At 40.5% G+C, this 15,459-nt stretch overlaps 1 pseudogene; it reads right to left on the reverse strand.

The window, feature by feature from the left end:
* Positions 1-12,761: 12,761 nt before the first annotated feature.
* LOC137188451 (uncharacterized) lies at positions 12,762-14,043 on the reverse strand (annotated as a pseudogene).
* Between the last annotated feature and the right edge of the window lie 1,416 nt (positions 14,044-15,459).

The following is a 15,459-nucleotide window of genomic DNA, read 5'->3' on the forward strand; positions in this document are numbered from 1 at the left end:
CCTGTTGTTCGTCAAGTAGCTGAGAGATCAGATGCTATCAGGCCAGGAGGTGTCTGCTCTGCTCTGCTCGGCTCTGCAGCGTGAGCACTGCACACAGCAGCTAGTTTACGTAAAGGATAAACAGTGACCCCGGGGTTGTAATCCACTAGCAAGCCGAGCAGGAGCTGTGTGGATTACTGGAGGCTAACTGTAGCCTCTCCACTTATTTTACACCTCAAGAGGATCCTAATTGAGCTAAATCTCATTATTTATGGCTGGCTATGGAGACGGTAATCAGAGTGGCTGGTGTGTCTTTAAACAGATCAGTCAGGAACTGCGTCTGTTAATGCGGGCATGTGCGCATGTGCCCAGCACACACACATAGAGAGACATGTACACACGTACACACAGGTTCAGTTTCCAGGTTGCTCTCATGAGAGGACTTAACAGTGGGAGGGGAAATGTTCTGTGGTCATTAGAGGCTTTGGTACACTCATCATCACTGTGTTGCACATTTTGCACATCTGGATAAATGATCACTGTCACTTGTAAATGACAAATGTAATATTTTCATAAAACAATAGTTAACCAGATATTTTCCTCCCTTTATTTCTTCTGATTTAATGAATGCAACTGATGTAGATCCAGAATATTCATTTCAAGCAGCTACCTAGACCAGCAATTTCCCGTATTATTAAAAGGCAGGGATGGTTGATATGAAGATATGAAGATATTAAGTTTCATTGCTGGCTGATATGAGAATTATGAATGGTGACAGAGGGCAAGAGCTGACTCTGTATGGAGCCATGGTGCTGGGGGGTCTGAAGCTTCACTGATAGACAATAGGGAGGAGAAACTCCAAGAGCAGTTCACATAAATGTCACGCTTTCTGGACTGCTAATAAAAAAGAACAGGACTCACGATAAAAGCTGCATTAAGGGAGCAAAAGAAAAAAAATTGAGAAAGCAAGAAAGAAAAAGACAGACATCAGAGGAGGAGGAGAGAGGAGTATGTTAATATATTTCAGACAAAAGGGGAAAAAAAAGATATCAGACAAAATGGTGGCAGAGATTTTGCAAATATTTTGAGATGGTTGGGTGAGGCGATGTGGAGTGGAGTGAGAGAAAGGGGAAGAAAGGAGAGAGATGGTGGTTTGGGACTTTAGAAAGCTCTCAATCATATGCATTTCTGTGTCTGCAATATACATGCAAATGGCGGCATGCATGAGCGATAGGAAAGCAATGAGCATCGTTTTTTTTTTTTTTCTCAGAGCCACATTACCCTGAACGATGCCAGGCTTCAGCCTACCTCCAGCCGTCAACACACAACACACAGAGCTGCAGACGACACTGGACATTTAACTCTTTAATTTAGTATTTTTTCCTCCCGTCAATCACACAAATCTGACTTCCAACAACCTTTCATCTCTGCACCCAAAACTGCATTCAAGACTATAGAAAAGTGAAGTCATGTCTTGTGTTTAAAGACTTATTTTAATAGACAATTAAATTCTTTTTTTTTTTCAACAACCAGGAATGGGAAAAGAGATATCATGAAATTTAGGGCTGGAAAGAGAGTAAAACAGAGAGACAGACAGAGAGACAGATCCTGGTGCCTGTAGGAAGGGGGACCTGGCTTTGATTTTGGCGCACAGCTCAAACAGCTACAAAGGAGCTCCAACAGAGACGCGGAAAACCCAGGGAGACGTACTGTAAAGCCCCAAGAGAGGGAGCTCAGCTTTTGAGTGCCGATGGAGGGATACCTGTCTGGAACAGATGTTTTGTTGAGACATATGAACGCTTGAGAGAACATTTTGCTGACCATTTTACATCAAAGAACTTGGCCAGCAACAAGAGAAATATGTCCTAGCATGTGTGTGTGTGTGTGTGTGTGTACTCTTGTACTACAATCTTTGCGGGGACCGATATGAGTTTAGACCTTGACAGAGAGGAAATGTTTGGAAAGCGCAAACATTTTGTCCAGGTCATAATATCTTTAATTTATTTCTTTTAATTTCAGGGCTTCAAGACTTGGTTTTAAGTTAAGGTTAAATTGGGTTTGATGATGTAGTTGAGATGATTAAAGATTAAAGGAGTGAGTGGAGGTCCTCACAAGCATGGAAGCACATATATAGTGTATGTGTATTGTGTTTTGACACGACCTGACGTATGCAGTGTATTAATCTACACGCACATGATTTATCAAATGTGAAGTAGAACTTTATGTGCTTACGTAATAGCATTGCTTTACAGGACAGATGCTACGTACTAAGTTTGAGACTTTTTAAGTTCTGAGGGAATTAAAATCTGAATTGTCACTTTTCTGTTAAAGGATTAGTTCACAATTCCTAAGTCTGTCTGAAACAACAGTCAGGTGCCCAACATGAACATTGAAACAGGTTTTTCTTGATGTAATCATTCCTGCTGTTCATACTGGCCATTAAAAGACCCCTACTTAATGTGTTTTCAATGTAAGTGATGGGGGACAAAATCCACAGACCTCATTTTGTGTAAAAATATATTCCAAAGTTTATCAGAAGCTAATATGAAGCTTTTATTTTATTTATTTACATATAAAATTGTGTTAGTTAACAGTATTCATTCAGTTTAGAGTGAGGTGGAAATATCTGATCTTATGAGCTTAACTAACTGTCATTATTGTGGTCATTCAGTCTAACATTATTTGCATAACCTTTTGTTATAGAGAGCCGAAGGCATGGCATCAGATCTGCGCTAGTCTCTGTTCCACTAGCTTCTATAACTCAAAGCAAGCTCTCATTTAACATTTCTTTCATCGGTCTTCCTGAAAAACTAAAGCGTGTTCCTGGGGCTTACTTTCCATAGCCTAGGACAGATTGGTTCCACAACAGCATTTGCTTTTAGAAGTTGAAACCTTCACGTTTTTATTCTCAAACTCCTAACTTAGTTGCGTTCATATCCAAAGTATTCACAAACATTCTCATCTGCTCTAACTCTTCAGTTGTAATCTCTGCTGTTCAAAACATCTGCGCTGTTCAGTCCTCTCTGCCCTGCTGTCATTTCAGACATGTCTGAACTAACCTTGAGCACCCTCATCTCGCCAATGGGCTCACCTCTTGGGAAATGGGGCTCCTTAAAGGCCGCTAAAAACAGAACAATTGATGATATATACACACACACACACACACACACACACACATATATATATATATATATGTGTGTGTGTGTGTGTGTGTGTATATATATATATACATATGCCCCATATTATCTCTTTTACTCCTCACTCTATAGCCTGCTAGTGGTTCCCAAAGTGGGTGCCGAGGATGGGCCAAGGTCATTATTGTTCATTTATTGTGTGTGTTGTAACATTTCACCACATAAAAAAAATCGCCGACATTTACATTAAAGGACCAGTGTGTAGGATTTAGAGGCATCTAGTGGTGAGGTTGCAGATTGCAACCAGCTGAATACCCCTCCCCTTGCCCTCCACTTCCAAGAGTGTAAGAGAAACTATGGTGGGCGCAAAACATGCGAAAAACACGAAAGCTAGTGTTTGATTTGTCTGTTCTGGGCTTCTGTAGAAACATGGCGCTGCAACCTGGCAGGCTCTGTGGAAGAGGACCCCCTATGTAGATATAAAGGGTTCATTCTAAGGTAACACAAGAACAAAAATTCTTATTTTCAGATGATTATACACTAATTTAAAAAATATGAATATTATATTCCATTTCTGCCAAGTCTTATCCGCTAGATGCCACTAAATACTACATACTGTACCTTTAACTAGGTATTAGGTTTTCGAACATATCAAAACTGAATATATAAGTAATGAATATCAAAACCACCACATTAAAAACTTGCAGGTAGTCATAGTTGACATGGCAACTCACGGTTGCCGGTTGCCATAGCAACACAACGCGCTTTTCCAGCTCGGGAGTATTGCAGGAGCTAAGCAGTCAGAAAACAAGTGAGCGTCAGAGCAGTGATGGAAAGATTTGACCCAAAAAAACAGCTCAAAGAAAAGCCAAAAGATCTCAACACACTGAGCCGACTGGCAAAACTACTCGGCTAACAGGTTGACAGACAGGTTTTGGCTGCTTGTGGAAAACGGATATCAATCAATGTCCATGCACATTCATATTTGTGTTATGTGGCCCTCTGATGGCTGGTAAACATGAAAACAAGACAAGAGACATCCTGTCAGTAGAGTCAGACCTGCAGGTTGTTCTCTTTCTAACATCAACAGCAGCTCACATGTCCCATTAAAATACCTGCAGCCTTTTAGGAGGTTTTGTTTATTTGTTTGTTTTTCCTTGTACATCTTAAGTATAATAATAATAATAATAAGCTTTATTTATAGAGCACCTTTCATGACATAAAATGCAGCTCAAAGTGCTTCACAAAAGAAATGTAAAACATAGATACAGATATATACATATGCACAAGCACATAGATACACACACACACACGTACATATATATACATATACATATGCATGCGTATATATATGCATACATACAGAAACATAAACATACATATACACACACACATACATATTAAACAGGATAAATATCAGTTAAGACATAGTAAAAGAGTAAAAGACAAATTCTAGAGAAGGGATAAAATCATAGGGGTAAAACAAAATCAATAAAAGGCAAGGTCATTGAAGTAGGTTTTGAGTTGCTTCTTAAAACTGTCAACCGAGGTGGCCTGTCTGATATGAGGGGGGAGCATGTTCCAAATCCTTGGTGCATAACAACTGAAGGCAGCATCGCCATACCTCTTGCTGTTCGTCAGTGGCACCTTCAGCAGACCAGCACCATGCGATCTGAGGGAGCGATTTGGAACATACTACGACAGGCAATCTGACAGGTAAGAGGGTGTTAGCCCATTCAGAGCTTTAAAAACAAGTAAAAGAATTTTAAAATCTATCCTCAATGCTAGTGTAAAGACGAGTTGCAGTCAATCAATAGTTTTTTTTTGCAAACCAGTATACAGTGCGTTGCAATAATCTAACCGTGAGAGTACATGAGTCAGTTTTTAAGCTACTTTTAATTGAAGAAAATGAAAGCAATACATTTAACATATTAATGTATTTAATTTTATTCATTGTTTATTTTGAGTAAAATTATTTATCTGTAAATCTGAACATTTACACAGTTACTGGGTGTAAATATTTAGTCACAACTTATTGGTAACACTTTAAGTCCCCTTATTTAGCATTTATAAGCAGTATATAAACAGTTAATAAATGGTTTATTACACCCTGTAATGTTGTTGTAGGCAGATATACAGTACCAGTCAAAAGTTTGGATTCTGGTATTTAGAGAGATAATTGATGATAATAAAGTAAAACACAGTTGTAATGATATAAGATATGTCTTCATATGAGAAGTTATAATTTGACAAATACTTTACATTGCTTACCACTTAAAAAGCTCCTCATATTTGCTTATAAGTACATTCTAGTGTGTTGTAAACCATTTTAAATTTTTTTTTATATACTGCTGATGTATGTTAAATAGGGGGGCTTAAAGTAAAGTGTTACCATAAAAACTTTGGTTATAACTAGGCTAAGTTCGAACTTATTACAGCTGGTGTGCTGTAGTTTCCTAACCTGTGCCATTTTGTTTTTATGTTTAAAATAAAATTTAAATGAGGTAATGTACATTAATTGCATTTTTTCCTGTTCATAATATCTCCTGATTCTAACTACTAACAGCTGCTTTTCTACCTCTGGTACCTCTCTCTATACTACAGTTGTAATCTCAAAAATAATGTAATTCAGTGTTCAGTTTCAGTACAACACAATGTGAAAAAACAAAATGTGTGTTATGCAAAATGGGTTGCTCATCAATTTTTAACACAACTCCTGCCCAAATTTTATAATCTCAGCTAATGGAAACATCCAGCAAATCCATGTGCAGGCGCCATGAAGGATACCAGTGCATTAGATAGGAGTGCTGGGAGCATGTTAACTGCAGCTCATTCCAGCGCAAATTAGCTTGTTACATCCGCGCCCCCCATTAGATGGCGCCCTAGGTGGTTGCCTAGGTCACCTATGGGACTCCCTAAAAATTTTTATTTCACCCAGGGATGGTGCCTTACATCCTGCATCACACAGTGTTGTGTGCCTGATGCGCATTCTCATTGACTCGCATTGGGTTGTCTCGTCACTTTTTGGATAAGTTAGCAAAACCTAAAAAGTTGTTTATTAACCTAATCTTTGCTTTAACCCCAAGATTAAACCTACAGGAGACTTCATGCCTAAGTGTAATTTCAAACAGATGATTTTTTTTAATGTTTTTGTGATCATCGATTAACAAAGATACACTTTGATTTTTGCACCTTGCACTTGACTGCAATCGCGACTAGACTTCCCTGCAGATTCTCAAATACCTCAGACCTCATTCTCAGATTGACCATCATAATGATATACTGGAATATGTACAACTACATAATGCTTAAATATATTGACATTTAGATGGATTACATTATGTCCAATGACATAAATCTAATCAGATGGGGGGGGGGGTGGGGGGGGCAGACTATCAACTTCCATGTACATAGGTGTGAGACCAAATATACAAATGAGAAGAAAACATATGCCTTCATACTTGACATGTATGACCAATCCATATTGTATGCATATATTATTCAGTCTAGTTTGCCTAATTTTCCAAGCTTTAGGAATAAAACTAGCCCATACTTTGCCACTCAGTCCAACATTGCCACTCATTTGCATCAAACAAAAGTAGTCTACAATAAAACTAAGTGCAATTTATTTTAATCATCTCCCAGGTCACAGACCAAATACACTCTACCTTCCTCACTTACCTACTTCTATTGCCAGGGGTAGGATACCTCTTCACAGCAGACATAGCATAGGATTTTATACTAAAAGGTTTCTGTTTCTGTTGTCCTTGGCATGGAAAAGTTTGGGAACTCCTCACCAAACTACATTTCAGTTGGTGTAATCACCAGAGGCAGTGCATGTTGCAACTCCTTAATTTAGATATTATTGTGTTTGTCAAAACATGTCATTAACAGTAACCGAGGTCCTATCTTACACAAGAATTATTTCCATGTACAAAGATGCAAGACCAAATATACAAATTATAGGAATACTTTGATAGAATATTATGTATACGTTCATAAACAACATACATCTGCACAAATAACCTATCTCATATTGAATGCATGTATTATTCAGTGTAGTTTGTCTGATACCCCCCCGTGACTCCCCATATTTTCCACCCTGCCTATATGAAGATTTCACTCTGTGTGTGTGTAATCACATGCATGTCTCTCTCATGCTGCTGCAGCATTGAACCCATCTGTGAGAGATAAAACAAAAATACAATCCATTAATTGAATAAAGAAACGCAAAGGCAAAAGGGCAGGTTGACTCTCTCACTCTCAATCACACACACATAACTCTCATACACTCACTTGCTGATTGTAAATTGAACAGCTAATGATAAGGTACAATTCACTTTAAATTTGTTGACAAACTGGTGACGTTAGGGTTATATAATTTAACGTTGGGGTTAACCAATTTAATTTTAACAATAGACTAGGGTGACCTCATTTTTTATAGCTCCATGGGGCAAATGTTACCAAGCACTCTGCACACAAAGCTTGTTTACAAAGGAAAACTGTTAATGTGAAGTTAGCTAACATACACTAGCCAGTAAATTTCATCCAATATTTTGATGGCGCATGATATGCAGCACATGTTACGACATTCTAATGTTAGCATGACTGGATAGTGCAAATTAAAAGTAGTAACCCACACTATTTTTACAAAACTAACTCATGAACGTGCACTCAGACCAAGGGCTGAAACAGTCACGGAGCTCGCCGAAGTGCGCACTGCTCCGTCCTGCAAAACCACGCCCATCTGGGTGAAATACCAAGGTTTTGGGAGTCCTAGGGCCTGTACTATGAAGCAAGTTCAACACGCTCAGTAAATCTTTTTGTTAGCTGGCTTCACTGAGTCCAACATTGGCTGTCCAGATAACCAGTACGACGAAACTGGCTATCAACTAGCTCAGTCAACTCTGGGTTTTCCTATCCAGCTACGAGCATGTTGATGTGAAAGAGGTATGGTTGTTAATTATGAGCAACATCATCAGAACCATGAATTAAATACCTCATATGATATGAGATGAAACGGTGATACCAAGTACCTGCAGAGAAACAGCAAAAACCCTTCTGAATATGTCACATAAAAAACTTAAAGTAATGCCAGACTGTTTCTGCTACCAAAACAAAGAGTGGAAAAGTAGTTAATGACTGATGAAATGTTGCATTTATAATCATGGGAGCCAATTAACAGTGTGTGGATTATTTTTCTAATAAAAGACAATCCTTCATTTTTATTTCCAGTTATCATCACACAGTTGTCTGATGTTATTCTGAGCTAAAGTGATGGAGTCACAGTGTAAAATCATCCACAATGTCAGCTATCACTCCGGGGATAAAGTGAACTTTGAACAATTAAAATACAGCGAACATCATCATTATGTGTTTAGTGTTTTAAAACCAGAGTGGAAATAGAAAGCCTGGAACAATAAAATGTGTCTACTGATAAAAATATATCTTGCTCTTCTTTACTTGTCACTTTATTCTAAACTCAGGACTTTTGTCCATGTCGGGATTAGGCTTGCCACTGTAGTCGGTGTTACCGGTGTTACACGGTGTTACACGGTGTTGGGACATACACCGATTACATTACTTGTACACCGCCCATACTGTAGTTTTGCTTTTTTCTAGAGAAGCAAACCCATTTATTTCATTTTCACGTGTCAGCACCCATGTTCATCAAATAAAAAAACTCCAATTTGTTAAGTATCAAGCATGTTATCAATACTTAGTCGGACGACGGACGCTACAATTATAAACTGACAGTGTCTCCTCCGGGAGTGTCTGCAGCAGCAGCAGAGTCGCAGCAAAAAGTAGCCAAGTGAGACGTCTGTTCTCCGTCTTGCTGCCGTAAACAAAAGTAACGCTAGCTGTAAGCAAGCAGCTGGTCTCATGTCTCCTCGGGTCTCGGTGCTTGTTTTCGGCAGCAACTCTCCTGCTCTCTGCCTGCTCTCTGTGTGTCTCTTTCCTGATGGCAGGCGAGTTGCTCCGGTTCTGGTTCTAATCGGCAATTGTCCTCTGACTCATCCCCATCTGTGTGCGCTGCAGCCCGCCTGCACATGGAGCACGACCCACTGGCAGCAGCCTGAAGCCCGCCGTCACTAACTCTCTGAAATAAAGAGAAGATCTAAACTAAAAATCTAATGTTAAAGATCAAAGTAAGCTCTCTACGGATGAGCATCATTGACGAATATCTTAATTTGTAAAATGTCTGGTGTAACCAGTAACACCGATGTTGTCACGAGTTTATTAGTCAGTGGGAAAATTTCCTCATCGTGGCATCCCTAGTTGGGATCCTGTAGGAATGATGACTCCTTTTTTTCCGGTGATCTGATTGGTCAGTGGATGAGGTGTTGACAGATTCTGATACGATCCTCTGAAGTTAACCTGCTCCGAAGCAGTTTAGCAATTCAGCATAAGTTGCTATGGCGATGTACCCCAGTAAGAAGTGAACCACCGTCGTAACCCTGAAAACCCAGAGTTAAAAACCCGAAGTTACCTCACTAACCCCAAATCCTGCTTCGTAGTACCGGCCTCTAGTCACCTATAGAGAATAGGCATCCACCTGATGGTGCCTTGCATTTTGGGTAGTGATCGCCATCATTTAGGATACACCTCTTTGTTTACATTAATTTTGCTTACAGCAACCGCGAGCACACAACAACAACAAAGACAAATCAACAGAGAAAAAAAACACAAATGGACTGGGCAAAGAACAAGTGCAAGATTCCTTACTGAGAGAAGCTGAACAAGGAAGCAAAAGAGCGCTACTTCAACAAAAGAAAGGAAATTAATTGGCTTGATCTGTATGAACACCAAGAGTGGTCAGGTGATCTCAACGAGCTCCCGTAGGTAACATTTCCAGACATGTTTTCCTACCTTGTTTGTGGTGTGAGCACTTATACATTCAAGCAGTTCCGAAATTATAAATCTTTCAAGGCCCACCTTTAGTTTACAAATGGATGGGTGGAGGACCTGCAGATTTTCAGAGTCAATGACCAGAAAACCGTCATTTTCACAAAGATAGATAATTGCCACTCACCACACACAAACCTCTCTGTGTCACCGACTTAAACTGAACAAAACAATTTCTTTTTCCAAGGCCTACACTGCATCACATTTAGTCATTTCAGTTTGCCTTTCACGTTGGCCAAATTTTGGTTAAGTTGTTTACTTTCACTAAGTGTGCTCTCCAGCCAAATCACTGTTATTGTTGCTGTTGTGTCTGCGCTGTTTCGGTCTAGTTTCTGTAATGGAGATTACCTGTAAATGTGAAGCTGTGTGCTATTTTGGTTGTTTTTTTTAATCACTAATTTTATACTTATTTCAATGTTATTTATGTCTTAGGTTTTGCACTCTCAATGCCTCAATGAACCTTGAGCCATGGTTGATCCTCAGTTCCAGTGACTGGCTGGCTGGCGTAGCAGAGTCTTGCACACATGTTGGGGCTCTCCTATTTAAAGTTAAAGTAGCAATGCAGATATGGGGCACCAAGACAGTCACTGACGTTCCAGCCTACTGGATGATGCCCATTAGTGTGGACAAGGTCCAAGCAGAGGTGGGCTACAAGATTGATTTCTCCGCTGGTGCAGCTAAGAAGAAGGCGCTCGACAAGTGCATCAGTGGAGAGAGACGAATGTCAGGGATATGGACTCATGTTGGCTGCAGCGTGACCCCAAAAACCACATTTTCAGTGGTTGTCACCCCTACTTCAGATTTTGCACACTGACAAGGCTGTTTGTCTTTCTCGAATGGACTACTACCATCATTACGCAGACCCTGTTAAGCCACATGTAGTGCCAAAGTCCCTACAGCACCTTCGTTACCTAGGAAAGGATAGATGCAAACTGTCTGTCCTGCACCAGCACTGTGAAGGCCTCACACATGTGGTAGTGGTAACAGAGAGACAGGCAGCTGTGTTGGAAACTCAGACGAGACAGCAATATCGTTCCCCTGCCTGGTACACATCACGAGCAGGAAGAATAACAGTTTCCAATATCCATGCCGTTGTGTCCACCAGTGTTGCAAGACCAGCTATGTCAACTGTGAGGAGGGTGTGCTACCCCAAAAACAGCAACCACAGCTGCCATCAGATGGGGGGTAAACCACGAGGAAGAAGCAAGGCAGACCTACGTCACATTGTCAGCATCCCAGCACGGGAACCAGAAAGTGGAGCAATGTGGGTTTATAGTAAATCCATCAATCCCAGAAGTTGGCGCATCACCTGATTGGGTTCATTCATTGCACATGTTGAGGGAAAGGCTGTCTGGAAGTCAAATGCACATTTAAGTACCGCAACAACTCCATCCTGCAGGTCTGTGCAGATGACAGCAACCTTTGTCTCCAGCTAACTGATGGGACATTAAACTTGAAGCGGACACACAAGCACTAAAGCCAAGCACAAACACGGATCTTTGTGACTGGGTCAGAGTTTTGGGACTTTGTAGTGTGGATGCAGAAAGACTGTGTTGTGGATCGGATCATACTGGATGTGGACTTCTGGACAACACTTTTGACAAAGACACAGGAGTTTTTCCTCAGGGTTTTCTGTACCGGAGCTTGTGGCTTGTTACTACAAACGAACAGCCTCCACAACACCGCATGCTAAGCCTTCAACCGAGTTACTGCCATTTCGCACAAGAAGGCCAAGAAAACGGTCACTAGAGAACATAAACAAACTGTGGTTCCTTTGCAGAGGGCCTGAAGACCAGGACGACATGGTGGCTTGTGACAACGAAAACTGTGCAATCCAGTGGTTCCACATCGGATGTGTGGGACTCAGTCAGGCATCTTCAGCAAGTGAGCCGTGGCTCTGCGCCATATGCACACAGATGAACTGAAACAGTGGAGCACAAGCGTGTTTTTATATTTATGTCTCCTTTATATGTTGCTGAACACAGGCACTTTTTTGTTCAATAGTTTGTGTCTTTAATTTGTATCTTTACATTGTTTTTTTATATTTGTCTTTTTTATTTTAATTAACATGTTGCACACTACACAGAAAACACGCAATTCGGACTTTTCAGTGCAAAGTCCGAATTTCGTGTTTTCTGTTCAGTTTTTATCTTTATATACAGTATGTACGTGTATATATATATATATATATATATATATATATATATATATATATATATATTATCCATTCTATTATATCCATTCTGAGCTACTGTAGAAACATGGCGGTGCAACATGGCAGCCTCCATGAAAGGGGATCTACTCCATATGTAGATATAAAGGGCTAATTCTAAGATAATAAAAACACAATGATTCTTATTTTCATTTGATTATACACAAATGAAAACATACTTATGAATATTATATTCCATTTCTGCCCAAGTTCTACACACTGCACCTTTAAGCAGAAGACACAGTCGCTATCTGGACTTTTCAGAGCAATTTTTATGTCAAGTTTTTATCTTGATATTTTTATATTTGCCTTTTTTAAAATCTCAGTTTTACTTGAAATGTTAGTACTTGAAGGTTACACTGCCACTTTACTGTTGTATTTGCACTATATTGGTATTTTGATCTTTACACATATTTACTTCAGCATTGTACTAGTCAATATTATGTTACACAAATGGAGATTCAGAATGGTATTAATTTTCCATCATTTATTATGGTAACACATGATATGCAACATATGAATAACACTGTTAATGCAGTCTACATCACAAGGGGGTTTATGTCAAAAGTATACAGTTTAACTAGGTGGTTTCATAACAACACTAGGGCACATATTAGACAAGGCACAGCACAGAAACAGTCTTGTCAAGGAAAATCATGTCCTGGCCTTCACATGGGAGTACCATGCTGACTGGTATGGTCTCACTTAGTATGGTGTACTTGGTGCGTACATATCCAATCACCCTCTCCACATGGACCCTGAGGTGAGCTATCTGCCGTGTCTCCTCCACATCTTTTGCTTCCAGCTGGCAGCGTCCTCTTGTGAATGCAGGGATTTTCACTTCTGCACACATTAGTCTGACACTGTCCCTGATGTCAAATCCACGATCCACCAACACCAAGTCTCCAGGCAATAGTTTATGAAGAAGGCCACTCTTCTCAATCACATGCTTGTCACTGGCACGACCTCCCTACCCTTTGGAAATGGAAGAGATAGCTCCCTGTGGTGTAATGCGAATGAGACACTTTATGGTGTGCTTGTGTTTGTAGTAGGGAAAATGTCTGTGTCTGTGTGTAGCTTTCAGATTTGATGGACTCTCAATGTAAATTTCAAAGCAGTCCACATTAACCGCTACGTGATTGCCAAAAGCCTCCACGCACAGATGTGGCATACTGCCTGGCAAGCAATGTCTCTCTGGCCAGTGCACCAAAAGGGTTGAGGTGTGTAAATAGTCTCTGAACATGGTGGACAAAGTTTTTCAGTCTATGAAGAAGAGGTGTGCAATGTGCTGGATTGGCAGTTTCAGCCTCAAGTGCTTCAGAGTTAAAAGGAGCATCTGAAAAGGAGAACATTTTTCGGCCTGTCTGTGGTATGCAGGGAAGAAGCTGCATCAGCACACCCATCACAACAGCAAAACATGGAAGCCCAGTGTAGTACTTGACCATCACGTCATCATCTTTCAAGAGGTTCTCCAACAAGTGGCTAATTTTGGCACACAAAAACTGCATTCCTGCTGGTCTCCAGTGTTGTCCTTTGGTGCAGCTTCATCCACCTGTAACCTCTGTGCAGCTACATCTTATGGTGTTTGTGCTGCAGTTGCAGTGTTGTTTCCTGTGAGAGCTTGCTGTCTCTTTGTCCTCCAGTTAAAGCGTTCAGTGTGTGTTGCTTTGACTTCTGTGTGCTTGAGGTGTAATGACGGTGACATTGTAGCATTTTATAGGCTGGTTTGTCTGAAAAACACATAAAATTTCTTTGATTGATTATGTAGCTATGCAGCCAACTAGTTGTTCAAAGTTAGCTGTGTTGCAACAACCCAACAACAAACTACACATATCGGCTGCTCTACACCATGATGCGGAGCTAGCGGTAAACACACAACAGTTAAATGTGTTTTGATTATAACTTATCTGTGTGAAAATGCAGTGAAAACACAAACATGTCGGGACATGTTGCCAAAGGTAATGTTTGTTCATCGTACAGCTGCTAAATATCCCATGCGACACCTCTTTGTTAACTCGGCAACCTGAGTTCCATTGCTTTACTTCCAAGCTGGAAAGCTGAAAAATCGCACTCCATTAGTGATCCGTTTCCCACCCCGGTCGTGAGAAAGGTTATGGCAGTTGATAATACAGCAAGCGTTCACCATTCCACCATGTTTTTAAGCTGGATAAGATATAAATACCACCGCAATGTCTACCTCCACTACTACCACTACTCGGTCTCTACCGTAGCTTCTGTGGCCTAAAATACTACAATGCTTTGCATTGCTCACTCTGCTCATGTCACGATCCCATTCTCTATAGCTAGGACCCCCCAGGCCTGGGGGAGTCAGTGTAAATGTTTGTCTGCTGTAAAAGCTGTAAAAGCATTAATGTATGTTGTGTGTTTTAAAACCAAAAGGTGCACATGTACTGTATGTGTGTGTGTGGTCTGAGAGGATGTTCAGATGCGTCAACAGTTCCCCTGATTTTATCTCTGTGAGTGAGCATCTCATTTTTTTTTTATGTGTGGTAAAGTGCGTGTTCTGTTGTCTGCATTTGTATATACAGTAATGTAGCAGACAGCAGAGAGATTTATTGTTTCTCTTTGTGTGTATGTGTGTGCGTTAATGTGTATTTGGTGTGTGTATGTGTGTGTGCAGGTCATTGTGAGAGGAGCTGGCAGCAGCTTCCTCTCTCCTCGTCTCTCCTGCAGTAATCAGTAAGAGTGGAGGCCTGGCCCTTTCTACCTCTCCCTGTCTGTGGTTTGTTCACATACCGTCTCAGCCGAGCGGGTAGGAATGTGTGTCTGTGTGTGTTTGTGTGTGTGTGTGTGTGTGTGTGAGAGAGAGAGAGAGCATTTCTATGTGTTCTCATGTGTCTTTGTGAGTGTGTGTGAGCTTAAACTTACACATTGTGTGCACAGTAATATGTTAGTGCATCTTTGTGTGTGTGTGTGTGTGTGTGTGTGTGTGTGTGTGTTTCAGAGAGAGAGAGAGATATTTGGTGCGTTTGTGTGCAAGAACAGGGGGTGGGGGTTGAAGAGGCCCTGTAAGGGAGAAGACAGAAAACGTGAAGGTGGTTAGTTGGCCTTTTCCCTGCAGTAAACAGCACATGACACACATGAATATGAATCCAGACCAGCCTATTGCGACATGTATTCACATTTTATGATAAACATTTAATCAATCTCTACTGAAGGTAGAATGTTAATATTATTCAAAATGAAAAATATTCAATACAGATCTGA

The sequence above is a fragment of the Thunnus thynnus genome, chromosome 8 (genome assembly GCF_963924715.1).
Source record: "Thunnus thynnus chromosome 8, fThuThy2.1, whole genome shotgun sequence".
NCBI lineage: Eukaryota > Metazoa > Chordata > Actinopteri > Scombriformes > Scombridae > Thunnus > Thunnus thynnus.